We start from the raw sequence: 18,356 nt of genomic DNA on the forward strand, positions 1-18,356 counted from the left end.
TCTCCAGACTCTCTTCGTAAATCTGCGAAAAGGTGGACAACCATCTCCTCTCCACAGCAGCCGTCACGAGGGCAGTGTATGCTGGTAGTAAGATTTCGACGGTACAAGAAGGATCTGACAGGGAGGGCCCTTCTCACTGCCAGCCAAGCCAGGTCTATGGTGCTTGTTGGTGAGTTCTGGAGATGAGGAATTTCACCAGACCAGCCGGGCAGTCTGCTCTGGGAACCACGCCACAGGATCCATCAAGTCCTTTTCCTGCAGTGCCTGCAGGATGTTCGGTGCAGCCCACTGCCTGATTGACTTGTGGTCAAAGGTGTTGGTCTGAAAGAACCTTGCTGCAAAGGACAGGTGTTGCTGCAATATCCTGCAAACTGGCATATTGCACGGCATCTGCGCCAGGCCCATCCTTCGCAACACCAGGGACAGGTAGAACTTCAGCAGGGAGTGACACTTAGTGCCCACGTGCTTTTGTTCTATACACAGCTTAATGTGGCCACACACGAAGATTGTCATGAAGGATGAGGGCAATGTTGGTCACACTTTAGCCCCCGTTGTCTGCTGATTTGAGCATCGTGAGCCCGTCGGACTGGGCCCGTCTTGAAACAAACCACAGGTGCTAAGGAACGCGGTTTACCAGCAGTGTGAGAATTTGTGAACAGACACCAGCAGCGCTTGAAGTTGAGACTGATATTCAAGAGTAAAAGTGGCAAAATTATCAAAGAAAAATATTTGGGGAAAGAAGTCAAACGAAACAAATCCTTGGTAAGCACATCACTAGCTTTTGATTGATTGGAACTATAGAATGACAATTAATATTTTATGAATATAAATTAAGTTAGTTATTTGCTATTTTTAACAGAGGGATCATGCAGTTCAAAACAAAATGGTTGAAGTAGGTTAAATCCATGTCAACGGAAGTGTCAAGGGAATTTGTTTTTTCATTTGGCAAAATGCCAGATATTTTACCTGTAAGGTATTGTAAGAGTCTGAGGAGGTGTCTCGACCTAAATCGTCAACTATACATTTTCTCCAGAGATGCTGCCTGACGGCTGAGTTACTCCAGTATTCTGTGTCTATCTTCAGTGTAAACCAGCATCTGCAGTTCCTTCCTACACAGGGTCTATCAACAAAGGGCACAGGATTTCTGCAGACACTCTGCCTTGCAGGGGCTGTGTTTCGTGTGTGCCAGGTGCCCTGATTATTCATGTGGGAAATTGCAGGGAAATGATATGGAAGAGGCCAATTCTGTTTAAAAGGTGGCACAAAATAAAATGAAGCAGTAGGAATCATTTCCTTGCCGTGTGTTTCTTTGATCTCGAAGGTCTAACCCAAGGATCAAATAAGCCATGATTTGTTGCTATTTCCAGATTACCCACATGGAATCTGAAATCTTGTGGTTTGCAGGATGCAAATCCGCCTTGCTTTTGCTGAACAGGAGGGTTTGGAAGGGAGTTTTTTAGTCTGTGTCTTAAAGCGTTAATATTTAATTTAGGATGGTGAAATGAGATAAGAAGATGTAATTTATTGTATATATGAATGCATAAAATATATTTATTTATTTATTTATAAAGTAAATCACCTTCTTGTTAAAATTGGACTTTTATAACACTTCAATTACAAACTTATTGCCATTGGAGCACTGAGCCGTACGTAATGAAAAGATTCCGAGCTGGATTGTGATCTGAATTCAACCATGTTGGAGGCTCCACAGTTCTAGATTAACAAACCAAAATATCTACTGGAACTCTCCCTGGTGCAGTTCCAACTGAACAAAATGGAGCTGAATATGGAGGTAGGTCAGAATTAGACTCAATTATGATACTGCCGTTGCAATTCCCCATGCTCACATACATAGGAAAAGGATTTGCAGTTAACGTGACATTTTACAACAGCAGAAATTGGCATCCTAAATTTTACATCTGTGTTTATTTCCTGATTACACAGTGTAACTTGTGGATATCACGCTATTCATAAGGCTTGTCTGAAATAGTTCCTGGTGTAAATTCCTGCCTTAAAAATAATACTCTGCATAAATGTGGGGTGTATCTGAAATCCCAATTATCAGTAATTTGAGAGACCACAATTGCACACAATACTCCAGGTGTGGTCTCACCAGGGCCCTGTACAACTCCTTGCTCCTGAACTCAAATCCTTTTGCAATGAAGGCCAACATGCCATGAGCTTTCTTCACTGCCTGCTGTACCTGCATGCTTACTTTCAGTCACTGATGTACAAGCACACCCAGTTCTCATTGCACCTCCCCTTTTCCTACTCTGACACCATTCAGATAATAATCTGCCTTCCTGTTCTTGACACCAAAGTGGATAACTTCACATTTATCCACATTATACTGCATCTGCCAAGCATCTGCTCACTGACCCAACCTATCCAAGTCACTCTGCAGCCTCATAGCATCTTCATCACGGCTCACACTGCCACCCTGCTTTGTGTCATCCGCAAACTTGGAGATGTCACATTTAATTCCCTCGTCTAAATCATTAATATACAGTGGCTTGCAAAAGTATTCATACCCCTTGAACTTTTCCACATTTTGTCACGTTACAACAACAAACGTAAATGTATTTTATTGGAATTATATGTGATAGACTAACACAAAGTGGTGCATAATTGTGAAGTGGAAGGAAAATGATAAATGGTTTTCAATTTTTTTTACAAATAAAAAACTGAAAGGTGTGGCGTGCAAAAGTATTCAGCCCCCCTGAGTCAATACTTTGTAGAACCACCTTTCGCTGCAATTACAGCTGCAAGTCTTTTGGGGTATGTCTCTACCAGCTTTGCACATCTAGAGACTGAAATTTTTGCCCATTCTTCTTTGCAAAATAGCTCAAGCTCAGTCAGATTCGATGGAGAGCATCTGTGAACAGCGATTTTCAAGTCTTGCTAAAGATTCTCAATTGGATTTAGGTCTGGACTTTGACTGGGCCATTCTAACACATGGATATGCTTTGATCGAAACCATTCCATTGTAGCTCTGGCTGTATGTTTAGGGTCGTTGTCCTGCTGGAAGGTGAACCTCTGCCCCAGTCTCAAGTCTTTTGCAGACTCTAACAGGTTTTCTTCCAAGATTGCCCTGTATTTGGCTCCATCCATCTTCCCATCAATTCTGACCAGCTTCCCTGTCCCTGCTGAAGAAAAGCATCCCCACAGCATGATACTGCCACCACCATGTTTCACAGTGGGGATGGTGTGTTCAGGGTGATGTGCAGTGTTAGTTTTCCACCAAATTTGAAAACCATGTATCATTTTCCTTCCACTTCACAATTATGCGCCACTTTGTGTTGGTCTATCACATAAAATCCCAATAAAATACATTTACGTTTGTGGTTGTAACGTGACAAAATGTGGAAAAGTTCAAGGGGTATGAATACTTTTGCAAGCCACTGTATGTTGTAAATAACTGGGGTTCAAGCACCGAGCCTTCCGGCACCCCACTGCCTGGCGTTCTGAAAAGGACCCGTTAATTCCTACTCTTTGCTTCCTGTCTGCCAACCAGTTCTCTACCCCAAATACCATGTGCTCTAATTTTGCACACTAATCTCTTGTGTGGGATCTTATCAAAGGATTTTTGAAAGTCCAGTTACACCACATCCACTGGGTCTCCTTTGTCCATTCTACTTGTTACATCCTCAAAAAAAATCCCGAAGATTAGTCAAGCATGTTTTCCCCTTCATAAATCCATGCTGACTTTGAACGATCATGTCACTGCTTTCCAAATGCGTTGCTATAACATCTTTAATAATCAACTCAGCATCTTCCCCACTACTGATGTAAGGCTAACTGGTTGATAATTCCGCGTTTTCTGTCTCCCATCTTTCTTTGTAACATTGGCTAGCCACCAGTCCACAGGAACTGATCCAGAGTCGAGAGAACATTGGAAAATGATCACCAATGCATCCACGATTTCTAGGGCCACCTCCTTGAATGGTCTGGGAAGCAGACTATCGGGCCCTGGGGATTTATCTGCCTTCCGTCCCAACAGTTTACCTAACACAATTTTGTGACTAATGCGGATTCCCTTCAGTTCCTCCATCCCCACTAGATCCTCGGTTCCCTAGTATTTCTGGGAGATTGTTTGTGTCTTCCTTAGTGAAGACAGAACCAAAGTACTCGTTTAACTGTTCTGCGATTTCCTTGTTTCCCATTATAAATTCATCTGTCTCAGATAGTAGGGGACCTACATTTGTCAGACGCACACCATTGATATCGGTCTCCAATCTGAAAAACACCTTTCCGTCATCACAGAAAGACACAAAATGCTGGAGCATCTCAGTGGGTCAGCCAGCATCTCTGGAGAACATACAGTAGATAGGCGATGTTTCAGGACACTTGTTCAGACTGATCAGTTAGGGATCAAAGTTAGGGAGGTTGCAATTGGGGAAGAAGGGTGAGAGATTGGTGGGTGGTGGTGGACACAAAATAGGGTCAATGTCCAAGGACGCGGAGCGTGAAAGACATCAAAGTAAGCAAGGGTCCCGGGTGTCGTAGGACATATATGTAATAGCCTGAATGTTATCACGTGGGCAGCATGGTGGCACAGTGGTAGAGTTGCTGTCTTACAGCACCAGAGATCTGTGTTCGATCCTGACTACGGTGCTGTCTGTACGGAGTTTGTACGTTCTCCCCGTGACCTGCGTGGGTTTTCCCCAGGAGCTCCAGTTTTCTCCCACACTGCAAAGACGTACAGGTTTGGAGGCTAATTGGTTTTGTATAATTGTAAATTGCCCCTAGTGTGTGTAAGATAGTGTTAATGTATGGGGATCGCTGTGTTTCCGCATTGCATCTCTAAACTAAACTAAATTAAACTAAGTGAAGCAGGAGGTGAGAAATGTGCTTAAAGGATGGACCTTCCTGCAAATCAACAGATGCCAGGTATTCGAGGGTGATAGAAGAGGCTACGCAAGGTACTACAGATACTGTTTTATAATAAAAGAGTCAAACGACTGAAGCAAAGTGCTGAAGAAACTCAACGGGTCAGGAAGCTTCTCTGGAGTACATGGATAGGATCCATGAAAGGGGCCTGACTCGAAACGTCATCTATCCATGTTCTCCAGAGATTCTGCCTGACCTAGATACATAGAAAATAGGTGCAGGAGGAGGCCATTCGGCCCTTCGAGCCAGCACCGCCATTCATTGTGATCATGGCTGATCGTCCCCTATCAATAACCCATGACTGCCTTCTCCCCATATCCCTGGACTCCACTAGCCCCTAGAGCTCTATCTAACTCTCTCTTAAATCCATCCAGTGACTTGGCCTCCACTGCCCTCTGTGGCAGGGAATTCCATAAATTCACAACTCTCTGGATGAAAAAGTTTTTTCTCACCTCGGTCTTAAATGACCTCCCCTCTATTCTAAGAACACCTGTGGCGTTACTCCAGCACGCTGTGTCTTTTTTATGGTGGAAGAGGTTAGTTTGGTCCCTCTTAATTAAGACCAAAACAAGCCTCGCCAGTTTGTATCTGCTTTAGTGTCAGCATTCAATATTCAGAGGCCTTGAATGCCTAAAAGAGGTTAAATATGAGCTGCATGTTCTTTGATACCGTTCTGCAGGCCTGGCAGCCTCCATGCCCGTCAGACACTTCCATATTCTGGATCAGACTTCCGGAAGAGTATAACCTATAAAAAAAGGACTAATAAAATGCAGCACACAGTAGGAATTTCTAGCCCAATGTCTTTTACGACCTCAGGATATAGCAAATTGGTTTACATCCAGCAAAGAACTGTTTCTAAATGTATTCGGTCTTGGCATATAATTTAAGTGCCAAGCATTTGGCATGTAGCAAGCACTCAGAAATGAATGGATCATGTTTTTTTTTTATGGTGATGGGGATGTAGGATTAAACATTAAACCTGGCACAGTGAGAATTATTCTTCAAATACAGAAGGATTTTACACTCATTCAAAATTCCAGATGCGTCCTCAGTTTAAAATCATATTCTAAATATTGATCCTTTGATATTGGAGCACTTTGTCAGTGCTGTAACATGAATGCTGGTCTGAATTTTGTGCTCCAATGGATACAACATCACTTTGCTTTGCTAACTGAATAAAGGAATGAATTTTGTCCAACACATCAAAGTGAAAGCATATCAAAGAATGGAGAACCAGAGGACATAGATTTAAGGTGAGGGGGGGAAGAATTAAAAGTAACTTTTTCACACAAAAGGTGATGGGTGTATGGAACAAGCTGCTGGAGAAGGCAAGTACAGTACTATCGCAACGTTTAAGAAACATTTGGGCAGGTACATGGATAGGCTAGGTTTAGAGGGATATGGGTCACACGCAGGCAGGGTGGACTAGTGGGACAAGTTGGTCGAAGTGGGTAAGTCATAAGCTATGTTCAGTTTTGTTTATTGTCACATGTACCAAAGTGCAGTGAAAAGCTTTTTGTTGTGTGCTATCCGGTCAGCAGAAAGATAATACAATCGAGCAATTTACAGTGTGTAGATACATGATAAGGGAATAACATTTAGTGCAAGGCAAAGTCCAATCAAGGATAGTCCGATGGTCACCACCGAGGGAGATAGTAGTTCAGCTGAAGCTATGTTACTCTATATGACTAAAATTTTAAAATTTTATTCATTGAATAATAATTATATCCAGCTGCCAAACATTTACACTCTATTAACACATTGTACCATGAACAGACAAACCAAGGGTCTCGACCTGAAACGTCACCCATTCATTCCTTCTCACCTGGCCACACACGCATTTTGTGTCAAATTTCATGTAATGTTTCACCCTCATGAAAGACATGTTCTCAACATTTACATCAACAAAGTGCTGATTCAGCACAGGAGAGAGGTGAGTAACACTCCTCAGCACACCGGTCTGCCGTGCATTGGCAGGTCACAAAGCCAAATGGATCTGCACCAGCTGACATCAGAAGACCTTTTCAGCAAAACTCTGCAAAGTGTTGCTGTGAATATATCCGTAGAAATAAGAAACAGAAATAAGCTTGACATCATTTCTAATTACCCATGTCCTTTCATTTATAATTACCCAGCGATCCACTGTTTTCTTGAAATAGAACATAGAACATGGAGAAGTACAGACACAAAATGCTGGAGTAACTCAGCGGGAAAGGCAGCACCTCTGGAGAGAAGGAATGGGTGACGTTTCGGGTCGAGACCCTTCTTCATTTCTTCTCTCCAGAGATGCTGCCGGTCCCACTGAGTTACTCCAGCATTTTGTGTCTATCTTCGATTTAAACCAGCATCTGCAGTTCTTTCCCACACATTGAAAAGTACAGCATAGGAACAGCCCTTTGGTCCACAATGTCGGTGCCGAATATAATGCCATGCTAAACTAAGGTGCCTGTACATGATCCATACCCCCTCCATTCCCTGCCTATCAATGTGCTCATCTAATAGCCTCTTAAACTACATTATCGTATCTGCCTCCACCACCACCCCTGGCAGTACTTTCAGGCACTCACCATCCTCTGTGTAAAAAAATTGCCACTCACATCTCCTTTAAACTATGTCCCTGTCAACTTAAAGCTATGCCCTCTAAACAATTCCACCCTGGGAAGAAGGTTCTGACTGTCCATGGAATCTATGCTTCTCATAATTTTATATACTCCTATCAGATCTCCCATCAACCTCCGGCATTCCAGAATAAGCGATCTATGTTTGTCCAACCTCTCTTTGTAGCTAAAACCCCTTAATCTAGGCAGCATTCTGGTAAACCTCCCCCCATTCCTTATTGCTAGAGTAATAGGGTCTTACAGCGTGGAAACAGGGCATTCAACCCAACTTGCCCATACCGGCAAACGTCCCATCTATACTAGTCCCACCTGCCTACGTTTGACCCATAACCTTTAAACCTGTCCTATCCAGGTAATTGCCTACATGTTTCTTAAATGTTGTGATAGTACCAGCCAAGAGCTATCAAAACATGGAGGGGACCGGGGGGACACAATTTTTTGGTGGCCACGCGCGCATGCGCACACTCACACACACACACCACGAGGCTTCGGAGGCTCAATCCAGCGCTAAATGCAGCTCAACTCTGCCTGTCTCACCGGGTTAACTACAGCCCTGTCTGGACTGACGAGATACCAGCGCTGCTTCTCCGCGCTGGCCATATTACCCGCAAGTCCAGGAGGGCTGTAGGCTCACCTGGCGGGACAGGCAAAGTTGAGCTGGGTTTAGCGCTGCTTCTCTGCGCTGGCTGTGGGCCTGGAGGCGCTGCGCCCGTCTGACTCCCGAGCAAAGATCCTATAGCGGAGGATCTTTGCTGCCGACCTCTCTGGCCACCCGTGGGGGGGGGGGGGTACTCGGGAGGGGACAGGACAGCGCCGGAGACCCGGCCGGGATCGATCCTGGCTGCGGATGAAGCACAGGTCTGTGCCACGTCTCCCTCCTCCAATCACCGCACTCTATTCTCAGTCCCACCCCCCCCCTACCCCCACTCCTCCCTCCTCCAATCATCGTGCTGAAGTATCATGGTCCCGCCCCCATTGCCTGCTGACCGACATCTCTCTCGTCCAATCGGTGCCCTCGATCATCAGTCCCACCCCCACTGTCTTGCGGAAAGCGGAGATTTTACCGGGTTTTAACATCCGGATTACAAAAACACCCCCACCTCTCAAAACATGGGGGGGGGGGGGACGTGTCCCCTCTGGCCCCCCTGGGTTTTCCGCCCATGGTACCAGCCTCAAATACCTCCTCCAGTAGCTCATTCCATACACCCACCACTTATAAGCCCTGCACAATAGAATATTTGTGTGTGTGTGCTTGCATATATGTGTAAGAGTGAAGGTATTTACAATGGAAAAGGTCTTTTAATAAATAATGTATTGTAGCGTGCTTTATGATGTTACTGTTTTTTATTTACAAAAGTAAAAGAGAGATGGAAATATATTGCAGCAAACATTAAGCAAGTTGCTTTTGAAATTATCAGGAAAGGAGGAAGTTAAAAGCACTGTATTTAAATGAGAACAGTAACTTTATTAAAACAATATGTCATTGATTTTAACAAAAAATCCCTACTTTATATTCATAGATAGCCCCTGAGGCACCATCGAATGCCAGGAAAAGAAAAAAAAGACTATGTGTGAACAAGCAAGGTAAATAGTTCATATTCGTGTTTGTTTTTTAGGAATGTTTGCACCGTAGTTCTTGCTGAATAAGACTCGTCCACTACCATAGTAGACATTATCACATTGCGATTATAAATATATTGATTTTCTATCAGCTCATCTGGCTGGGTCTTTAAAAATACGGTGCTGTGTGTTTTGAGATGGATAAGTAACATTTATGGAAAGAGAAATAGAGGGTTTTTGCATATCCTAAAAGAAACTTTATTCAGAATAAAAAATATATACAAACCAAAAACTGCAAAAACGCTTCAAACATTCTCAGTGCCTGATTTTATAGTACACAGTACTGAATATACTCAGTAGTGTGTTTCCACCTAACTTTAAACAAAACGCTCTTACCACTCATGTGACCTTTTGGGGTGATCTCCCTTCCCCTGTTTGAAGGGGGTCTCGACCAGACTCTGCCTCTCAATGTCCAAAAGCAGAAAGTCCCTGGACTGTAATCCTCCCCCACAGAGCCTTGGCGTTACCGAGCTTCAGTGCGTCCCTCAGCACGTCTGGAATGGGCCTGTTGGCAACATTCCCTAACAGACATCTCACTGCGCCTGGGAGGCCAACAAGTTTCGGGAAGACCACAGAGGGCGTCCTTCACCGAGTTGATGACCTTCCACCAGCACTCAGTGTCCGTCTCAGAATGTGTCCTCTGTAACAGAGATGTTCGTAATGAACTGTGACAAGGACCTCATTTTTCAGGCCCTCTTCGTAAATCCACACTCTGTGAGAAAAGTAAACGTAACATCTCAGGTCAAACACCCTTCATTAAACTTGGAACAAAGTGACTCCAACCTGAGAAAGACACAAAATGCTGGAGTAACTCAGCGAGCCAAGCAGCATTTCTGCAGGACGTGGATAGGTGATGTTTTGGGTCGGTGCCTTTCTTCAGACCGATTGGAAGGGTGGGGGGCAGGAAAGAAAGCTGGAGGAAAGGATGGGCAGGGCAGAGATTGGCCGGTATTTGGTGAACACAGGCGAGGGAGCGTTTCGCCAGGCAGATTGTTGGGCAAAAGCCAGAGATGAACGAACAGGTCTGAGCCAAAAGGGATAAAGAGTTGCAAAATATGAAGTTCAGGTTTGGAAAAGTTGTGAATCGTGAAGCTGGAGGAAGGGATGATGGTGCAGGGTGAGGAGGAGAGGAAAGGGAGTAACTGGCACAAGGTCAGCCAGGTTTCAGGGGAGGGGCGTGGCTGTTTTTCTGAGACTGTTTTTCTTTCCCCAAATACTGCCTGACCTGCAGAGTGTTTCATCCTTTTTGTATTTATTTCAGATTTCCAGCATTTGCAGTTTTATTTTGATTTACATGTTGTTTGGACAAGGAGAAATCCTGTTTAAATTTTATAGCTAATGAAATAAAGTTCCCAAGAGAAGTTTATATATTTTGGCATGCCTTCACCTCCAACTTGTACATACCAGTTCTACAGGTCTGGACAGATTAACATTATCCTTACAGACCCAAACTCTATCGTTAGAACTGGTGGTGAACCTATTCTTGTCACCAAACATTTGTTTTCCTCTGTATAGCTCTTTCAGTCTGATGTATTTCTGTATTTTAATGAACATTTTTAAATTAATCAACAATTAAAATACAGGAGCCTGAGGTAAGGTATCTAATTAACGTTGAGGGATTGATGAAGAAGTATCCACATAAGCAGGTTTTATACATAATGTTTAATATCCAAGAAAACCGTGATACTGAAGAACATGGACATGCAATGCTTTGGTTCAAGACCCTTCTTCAAACTTGAGCAAAACATAACCTATCCATGTTCTCCAGAGATGCTGCCTGACCCGCTGAGTTACTCAGGCACTTTGTGTCCTTTCAGTGGGTCAGGCAGCATCTCTGGAGAAAAGGAACAGGTGACACTTCAGGTCGGAATCCTTCCTCAGACCCAAAATGTTACTGGTTCCTTTTCTCCAGAGATGCTGCCTGACCCAATAAGTTGCTCCAGAACTTTGTGCCCTTTTGTGTGTTAACTAGTATCTGCAGTGGACTGAAGAAGGGTGTGGACCCAAAACTACTTCTCTCCAGTGATGCTGCCTGTCCCGCTGAGTTACTCCAACATTTTGTGTCTATCTTCAATTTTAATCAGCATCTGCAGTTTCTGCCGACACACCTTTTATGTGTTAACCTCCATCTTCATTTTATTGTTCCCGCAGACCCGTGACACTGATTGTTTGGATTTTTCCCACTCACATGGCAGCTGGTTCATGGAATGTGCAGCTTTTTTTCTTCATGTTAAAACGCGGATTAAATGAAATAATGATGCATCATTCACTGTCAAAGCAAAGTTTAACACGTGACCCACAGAACCACTGATGAGTATCAGACCTTTACTGAAATGTCAGTAATTCCAAATGTAAACCACCTCAAAGCCAGGGCCTGAATGGCAAAAGGTTTCTCGAACGTTTTGGCAGATTCCCAGATCTCACAAAAGGTTTGCATCTGTCATGGAGTCCAAAATTTCATGCAATATTATTCATGCTGGAAAGTAAGGGTGCACCTATAAATAAATTAAGGCTGAGTATTTACTATTTATTCATTCTAGAGGAAATTACCTTTGGCTTTAACTCAACCTAGCGTAAAAATCTAAAATGTTGTTAGCAGGGTGCCTTTCCAATACCCAGGATGGAAATTGTGTCTTCTCAATGCATTTCAAATTAGCAAATTTGCAGATGACACAAAGCTGGGTAGCAGTGTGAACTGTGAGGGGGATGCTGTGAGAATGCAGGGTGACTTGGACAGGTTGGGGGAGTGGGCAGATATATGGCAGATGAAGTTTAATGCGGATAAATGTGAGGTTATCCATGTTGGTAGCAAAAACAGAAAGGTAGATTAGTATCTAAATGGCGTCAAGTTGGGAAAAGGGGAGGTACAACGGGATCTGGGGATCCTTGTACATCAGTCTATGAAAGTAAGCATGCAGGTACAGCAGGCAATGAAGACAGCGAATGGCATGTTGACCTTTATAACAAGAGGAATCGAATATAGGAGCAAAGAGGTCCTTCTGCAGTTGTACAGAGCCCTAGTGAGAACACACCTGGAGTATTGTGTGCAGTTTTGGTCACCTAATTTGAGGAAGGACATTCTTGCTATTGGGGGAGTGCAGCGTAGGTTTACAAGTTTAATTCCCGGGATGGCGGGACTGTCATATGCTGAGAGAATGGAGCAGCTGGGCTTGTACACTCTAGAGTTTAGAAGGATGAGAGGATATCTTATTGAAACATATAAGATTGTTAAGGGCTTGGACACACTAGAGGCAGGAAACATGTTCCCGATGTTGGGGGAGTCCAGAACCAGGGGCCACAGTTTAAGAATAATGAGTAAGCCATTTAGAATGGAGACGAGGAAACACTTTTTCTCACAGAGAGTAGTGAGTCTGTGGAATTCTCTGCCTCAGAGGGCGGTGGAGGCAGGTTCTCTGGATGATTTCAAGAGAGAGCTAGATAGGGCTCTTAAAAATAGCGAAGTGGGGGATATGGGGAGAAGGCACGAACGGGATACTGATTGGGGATGATCACCCATGATCACATTGAATGGCGGTGCTGGCTCGAAGGGCCAAATGGCCTACTCCTGCACCAGCATTGTCTATTGTCTATTAAAAAAAACAAAAAACGTATTCAGTTGGATTCAGAAGGCGCTGTTAAAAATGAATGGCATGAACATATTAGAGAAAGGAGCAAGTGTGGAATTCTACTAAAGAGTGAAATACTTGTTTTACCGCAAAGAGGTCAAACAATTAAAATATCAATGTTCAGAAAATCAGAGCTGAGATCGATTGGAATGCATATGAATGCACAAAGTATTCAAAGCAAACGAGAAGAGCTTGAAACATTAGTAACCGAGCAAATGATTTTGTACAATCACGTTTTGGACAGGATGGTAATTTAATATTCTTGGATGTTAAGTTTTTTAGAAAAAATTAGAAGAGAAAGGAGATGGCTTTTGCGGTAAAGGATTTCATCACAGAACTAATGCAGCGATGTTCTGGAGTTTGCATTGAGACAGAAACCATATGGACTGAGTTAAGAAAGGCAAAGTTAACAATTTCTCATTTTGCATCACGGCTCACCAGGTGATGTAGGTATTTCAGTGAGATGTACAAGAACAGGCACGGACATTGTACAACATGACCTGTATAAAATATGTTGGAATAAACCATTTGACCAAAGTGGTGAATGACTATAGAATTCATCCAGGACTTCTAGGAAGACCATTTTTTCCCCTTCAGTATTGATATTATTCAAAGTGTGATTTTGTTCAGGCAATAAAAGGAGCAAGTAACTCACACCAAAACAGAAGAATAATTAGGCAAAGGTAACCATTGCCTTGAAGAACAAAACATTTGGGGCAAAGTTGGTTAAGGTATACATAATGTATTACAAATCGAGTGGATAATAAAGGTGGCGAATAAGTCAATAAATAATGAATAGATATGAGAAACAGAAAAGTTGAAAGAATCCAATGATATTCCAATGATAACCAGTGATGCCTTACCGGGAGTCACCATGCTGGAGCTCCGGAGTGCTGGGACTGTCGACTTCGAGCGCCGTGGAGCTGTGGTCTGCGGAGTTTCCAGCCACGGGCGGCGGGAGCTTCCAGCCACTGGTGGCCCTGACTTTGACATCGCAGATCCTGGGATCTCTCGCCTAGCTCGGCCTGTGGACTTCGGAAGCAGCGGTCTCCGGTAGGAAGCGGACGATTCGGAGGCTCCGGGCCGCTAAGAGTGTTCTTTCGTTCGAGGGCCTAAAACATCGGGCTGCCGTGCGGTGACTGCGGAGACCTCAATAAGCCCCGACTATGGGTGAACAGAGGAAGAGGACTGAACTTTGTTGCCTTCCCTCACAGTGGGAAACGTTGATTCCGCTCTTCATGTTTTATGTTAAATTCTATCGTGCTGTGTTTATCTTATTTGTGTGCTGCATGGTAACTCTAATTTCACTGCACCAATTAGTATGTGACAATAAATGTCCTTTGTCCTTTGGTATTTGAGAATCCAGCAATGAAAGCCATTACCCGAATGGTTAGATTTTGGGAATCAGCTGTACTGAGCATTTTATTGTTTAAAGGTCCCGACCCAAAAGTTTGCCATTCCATGTCCTCCAGAGATGGTTGTAACCCGCATTGTTACTCCACCTTTTGTGTCTTTTTATGTAACATGTTAAGTTACTCAAGCACATGGTATCTTCTTTAGATCCCGTTGTGTTACTCCAGCACATTTTGTCTTTTTTTGTAACTCTCTGATTTACTCCTGCTCTTTGTGTTGTGCTGTTTACTTGCAAAGTCAAGGCACGTGTTTATTGCAATTATAAGTGGAATAAAATGGATTGAAAATAGATGGTCGGTCAGATTAACTAATTTGGTGCAAATTGGAGAGTTTAAAATATGATGGATTCCAAGGGCCAGAACTGGTTTATTTTAGTTCCCAGCAGACAAAGAAGATTTGGGTATACCATTGTTAATTGCTGGCATTTTTATACAGTGCTTTAATATAGAAAATGTTCCACAATATTTCATATTGTGACCATGCGGGATCCTTTATTAGAGCAGATGTGGATGAATTTGACAAAGGAATCACAAAAGATGGGACTGCAGCCACAATCTACCAATAGAGCAAAGATAGCCTGAAGTGGGCAGAAAATTTGGTAATGATCTATAGAAAGTTACTGAGATAAAAAAAATAATAGGCTCAATGAGTATTCAGAGGCGATGGTGACAATGTTTAACCAAGGTCTTCAGAACCTGGAAGCCAACGACAATAAATATAAACATGATGTTGGGCAAACTGGACAAGCTGAATTTTGTCAAAGTTGAAGTATTGGAGATTAGCCAAGAGGAAAAAATGTTGAGTCCAGAACAGACACTCCATTGACAGCACAAAAACAGGTGGTCTTGAAGTAGTGAAGGGGATTGTAAAAGCAGAGGAAGTTTAAATTTTTTTTTAAATCATATGTTCTTAAAAAATATATATACAAGAAAAACAAAACAGTATAGGGCTTTCTTTTCATTTATAGTTCATACAAATGTAGGAGACATAAAGAACTTTAGAATCCTGTTCAAAACACAACGTTCTGGTGTAACTCAGCATGTTAAGCAGCATCTGTGGAGGAAATGAAATGAAGGATTATGCAGCAAATGTCGTCTGTCCATTTCCTCCACAGATGCTGCCCTGACCCATTGACGACTGCCAGCCAGCACATTGTGTTTTGCTACACGTACATAGTGTTGCCAGGTAGATGCGGTTAGAGGAGGTGCACGTGAACCTCTGTCTCACCTGGAAGGACTGCTTGGATCCCTGGATGGATGGATGTGAGGGAGGCGGCATAGGGACACGTGTTACATCATCTACGCTCACAATGGGAAAGTACCTGGGAGGGGACGGTTTGGATGGGAAGGGATGAATGAACCGAGGAGTTGAGGAGGGAATGGTCTCTACAGATGGTGGAAAGAGGTGGGGAAGGAAAAATGTGACTAGTGGTAGGATCATGTTGAAGAGGGTGGAAATGTAGGGGGATGATGCATTGGATGAGGGGGCTTGTGAAAGAGTCAAGTCAAGAGTCATATGTCCTGGACGGGACAATGAAATTCTTACTTGCTGCAGCACAACAGAATATGTGAATATGTAAACATGGTATATAACGGGAAAATATAAAAAAAGTTCAATAAATAACAAATATGGTGCAAGTAACAAATAATAATAAAGTGTTTTTTGCAATTCAGAGCTCATAGCTTATTCGTTGTGTTTAATAGCCTGATGGCTGTGGGGAAGCAGCTGTTCCTGTACCTGGACATTACAGTCTTCAGGCTCCTGTACCTTCTTCCTGATGGCAGTGGTGAGATAAGTGTGTGGCCAGGATGGTGTGGGTCCTTGATGATTTTGGCTGCCTTTTTGAGGCAGCGACTACGATAGATCCCTTCGATGGTGGGGAGGTCAAAGCCGGTGATGGACTGGGTAGTGGTCACAACTTTTTGTAGTCTTTTTCGCTCCTGGACGTACAAGTTGCCAAACCAGGCCACGATGCAATCAGTCAGAATGCTCTCTACCGTGCACCTGTAGAAGTTTAGGAGAATCCTCTTCGACATGCTGAATCTACGTAATCTTCTCAGGAAGTAGAGTCGCCTTCTTTACAATTGCATCGGTGTACAGGGTCCAGGAAAGATCTTCTGATATATGCACGCCCAGGAATTTGAAGTTATTGACCCTCTCCACCATTGATATAAACAGGATTGTGTGCCGTCATCCTTCCTCTATTATAGTCCTCAATCAGTTCTTTGGTCTTACTGATGTTGAGAGCCAGGTTGTTGTGCTGGCACCATTTGGTCAGTCGGACGATCTCACTTCTATACTCTGACTCATCTCCATTTGTGATTCGTCCAACCACAGTGGTGTCATCGGCGAACTTGATGATGGAGTTCGCACTAAGACCGGCTACGCAGTCAAAGGTACGCAGAACCTCCATCGATCCTTATTTCATCTGGGGTGAGGGGGAGTGGGAGCCAAACCAGGGGACACAGAGGAGGCACAGGTGATGGATCTAACTATGATAGCAGGGGGTGGGAAATCCACATTTACTAAAGAGAGAGTACTTCTCGGATGTCTTAGAATGGAAAGCCTCATCTTGGGAGCAGATGCGGCAGACCCAAAGGAATTCAGAGAAGCAGGCACGGTGGGAGGAGGTGTAGTCCAGGAGTTGGTAGCTTTGTTGTAGATGTCAGTTGACAGCCTGGCCCCTGTGAAGGAGACACAGCTGGAATAACTCAGCGGGTCAGCCAATATCTCTGCAGAACATGGTTATTTTTTCCGGCCTTTTGTTTTGTTTATTATATTGTTTACAGAGTACTATGTTTACATAAAGATAGACACAAAAAGCTGGAGTAACTGAGAGGGAGAGGCAGCATCTCTGGAGAGAAGGAATGGGTGACGTTTGAGAAAAGAGCTATATATAACTCTCTCTTGAAAACATCCAGTGAATTGGCCTCCACTGCCTTCTGTGGCAGAGAATTCCACAGATTCACAATTCTCTGGGTGAAAAGGTTTGTCCTCATCTCACTCCTAAATTGGCTACCCCTTATTCTTACACCGTGACCCCTGGTTCTGGACTCCCCCAACATGGGGAACAGTTTTACTGCATCTAGCCTGTCCAATCCATTGAAAATTTTATATGTTTCTATAAGATACCCTCTCATCCTCCTTTGTTCTGTTGTCATTTCATTGTTCCGTTTGGGCCATATGACTCTTCACTTTTGACATGGATAGAAGGACAGGTTTAGAAGGGTATGTGTCAATGGAGGGCAAGGGGGAACTGGTGTAGATGGGGCACCTTGGCCAGGCTGAGCCAAAGGGCCTGGGTCTCTGCTACCGCCCACTCCCCTAACATCAGTCTGAAGAAGGGTCTCGACCCTAAACGTCACCCGAAACAGTGCGACAGTGCCTGTCCCACTGAATTACTATCAGCTTTTTGTGTGTCCACCTTCTCTGCTGCTATTACCGGATGTTACACACATCCTGGGCCTGTCCCACTGACGCGACTTTTCAGCGACAGTCTTCGACCTTCAAGCTCAAGAGCATTTGTCGAAAAACGTCGAACCGGATCGCCCGTCAAACACTCGAACACTCGAACACTCGAACACACACACACACACACACAAACACACAAACACACAAACACACAAACACACAAACACACACACACACACACACACACACACACACACACACACACACACACACACACACAGACATACACACACACACACACACACACACACACACACACACACACACACACACACACACACACACAAAAGCGGGGGAACGATGTCTGAAATTTACACCCGCGATGAACAGGAAGGTAAAAGAGGGCTGGCACAGTTCGGTAAGTCCTTTAGAGAGCGCGGAGGGGGGGGGGGGGGGGGGGAAGGGGAGAGAGGGGGTGAGAGGGGGATAGAGGGGGAGAGAGGGGGAGGGAGGAGGAGAGGGGGGGAGAGAGGGGGAGAAACGGTTTGGGGGGGAGAGTAGGGGAGAGATGGGGGGGGGGGGGAGAGAATGAGTAGAGACACTTTTAAGAAGCCAGACAACGTTTAATAAAGTTTAGCGGGCATTTAACATTACTGGTCGGTTTACTTACCTTTTTTTTCTCAACAAGCTTTACCTTCAACTACATTCAATTAACTTCAATTGACTTTGACTACTTACAAATAGCATTATGACCTACTGGGACCTACCTCGACTAAAC

The sequence above is a fragment of the Amblyraja radiata genome, chromosome 12, assembly GCF_010909765.2.
Source record: "Amblyraja radiata isolate CabotCenter1 chromosome 12, sAmbRad1.1.pri, whole genome shotgun sequence".
Classification (NCBI taxonomy): Eukaryota; Metazoa; Chordata; class Chondrichthyes; order Rajiformes; family Rajidae; genus Amblyraja; species Amblyraja radiata.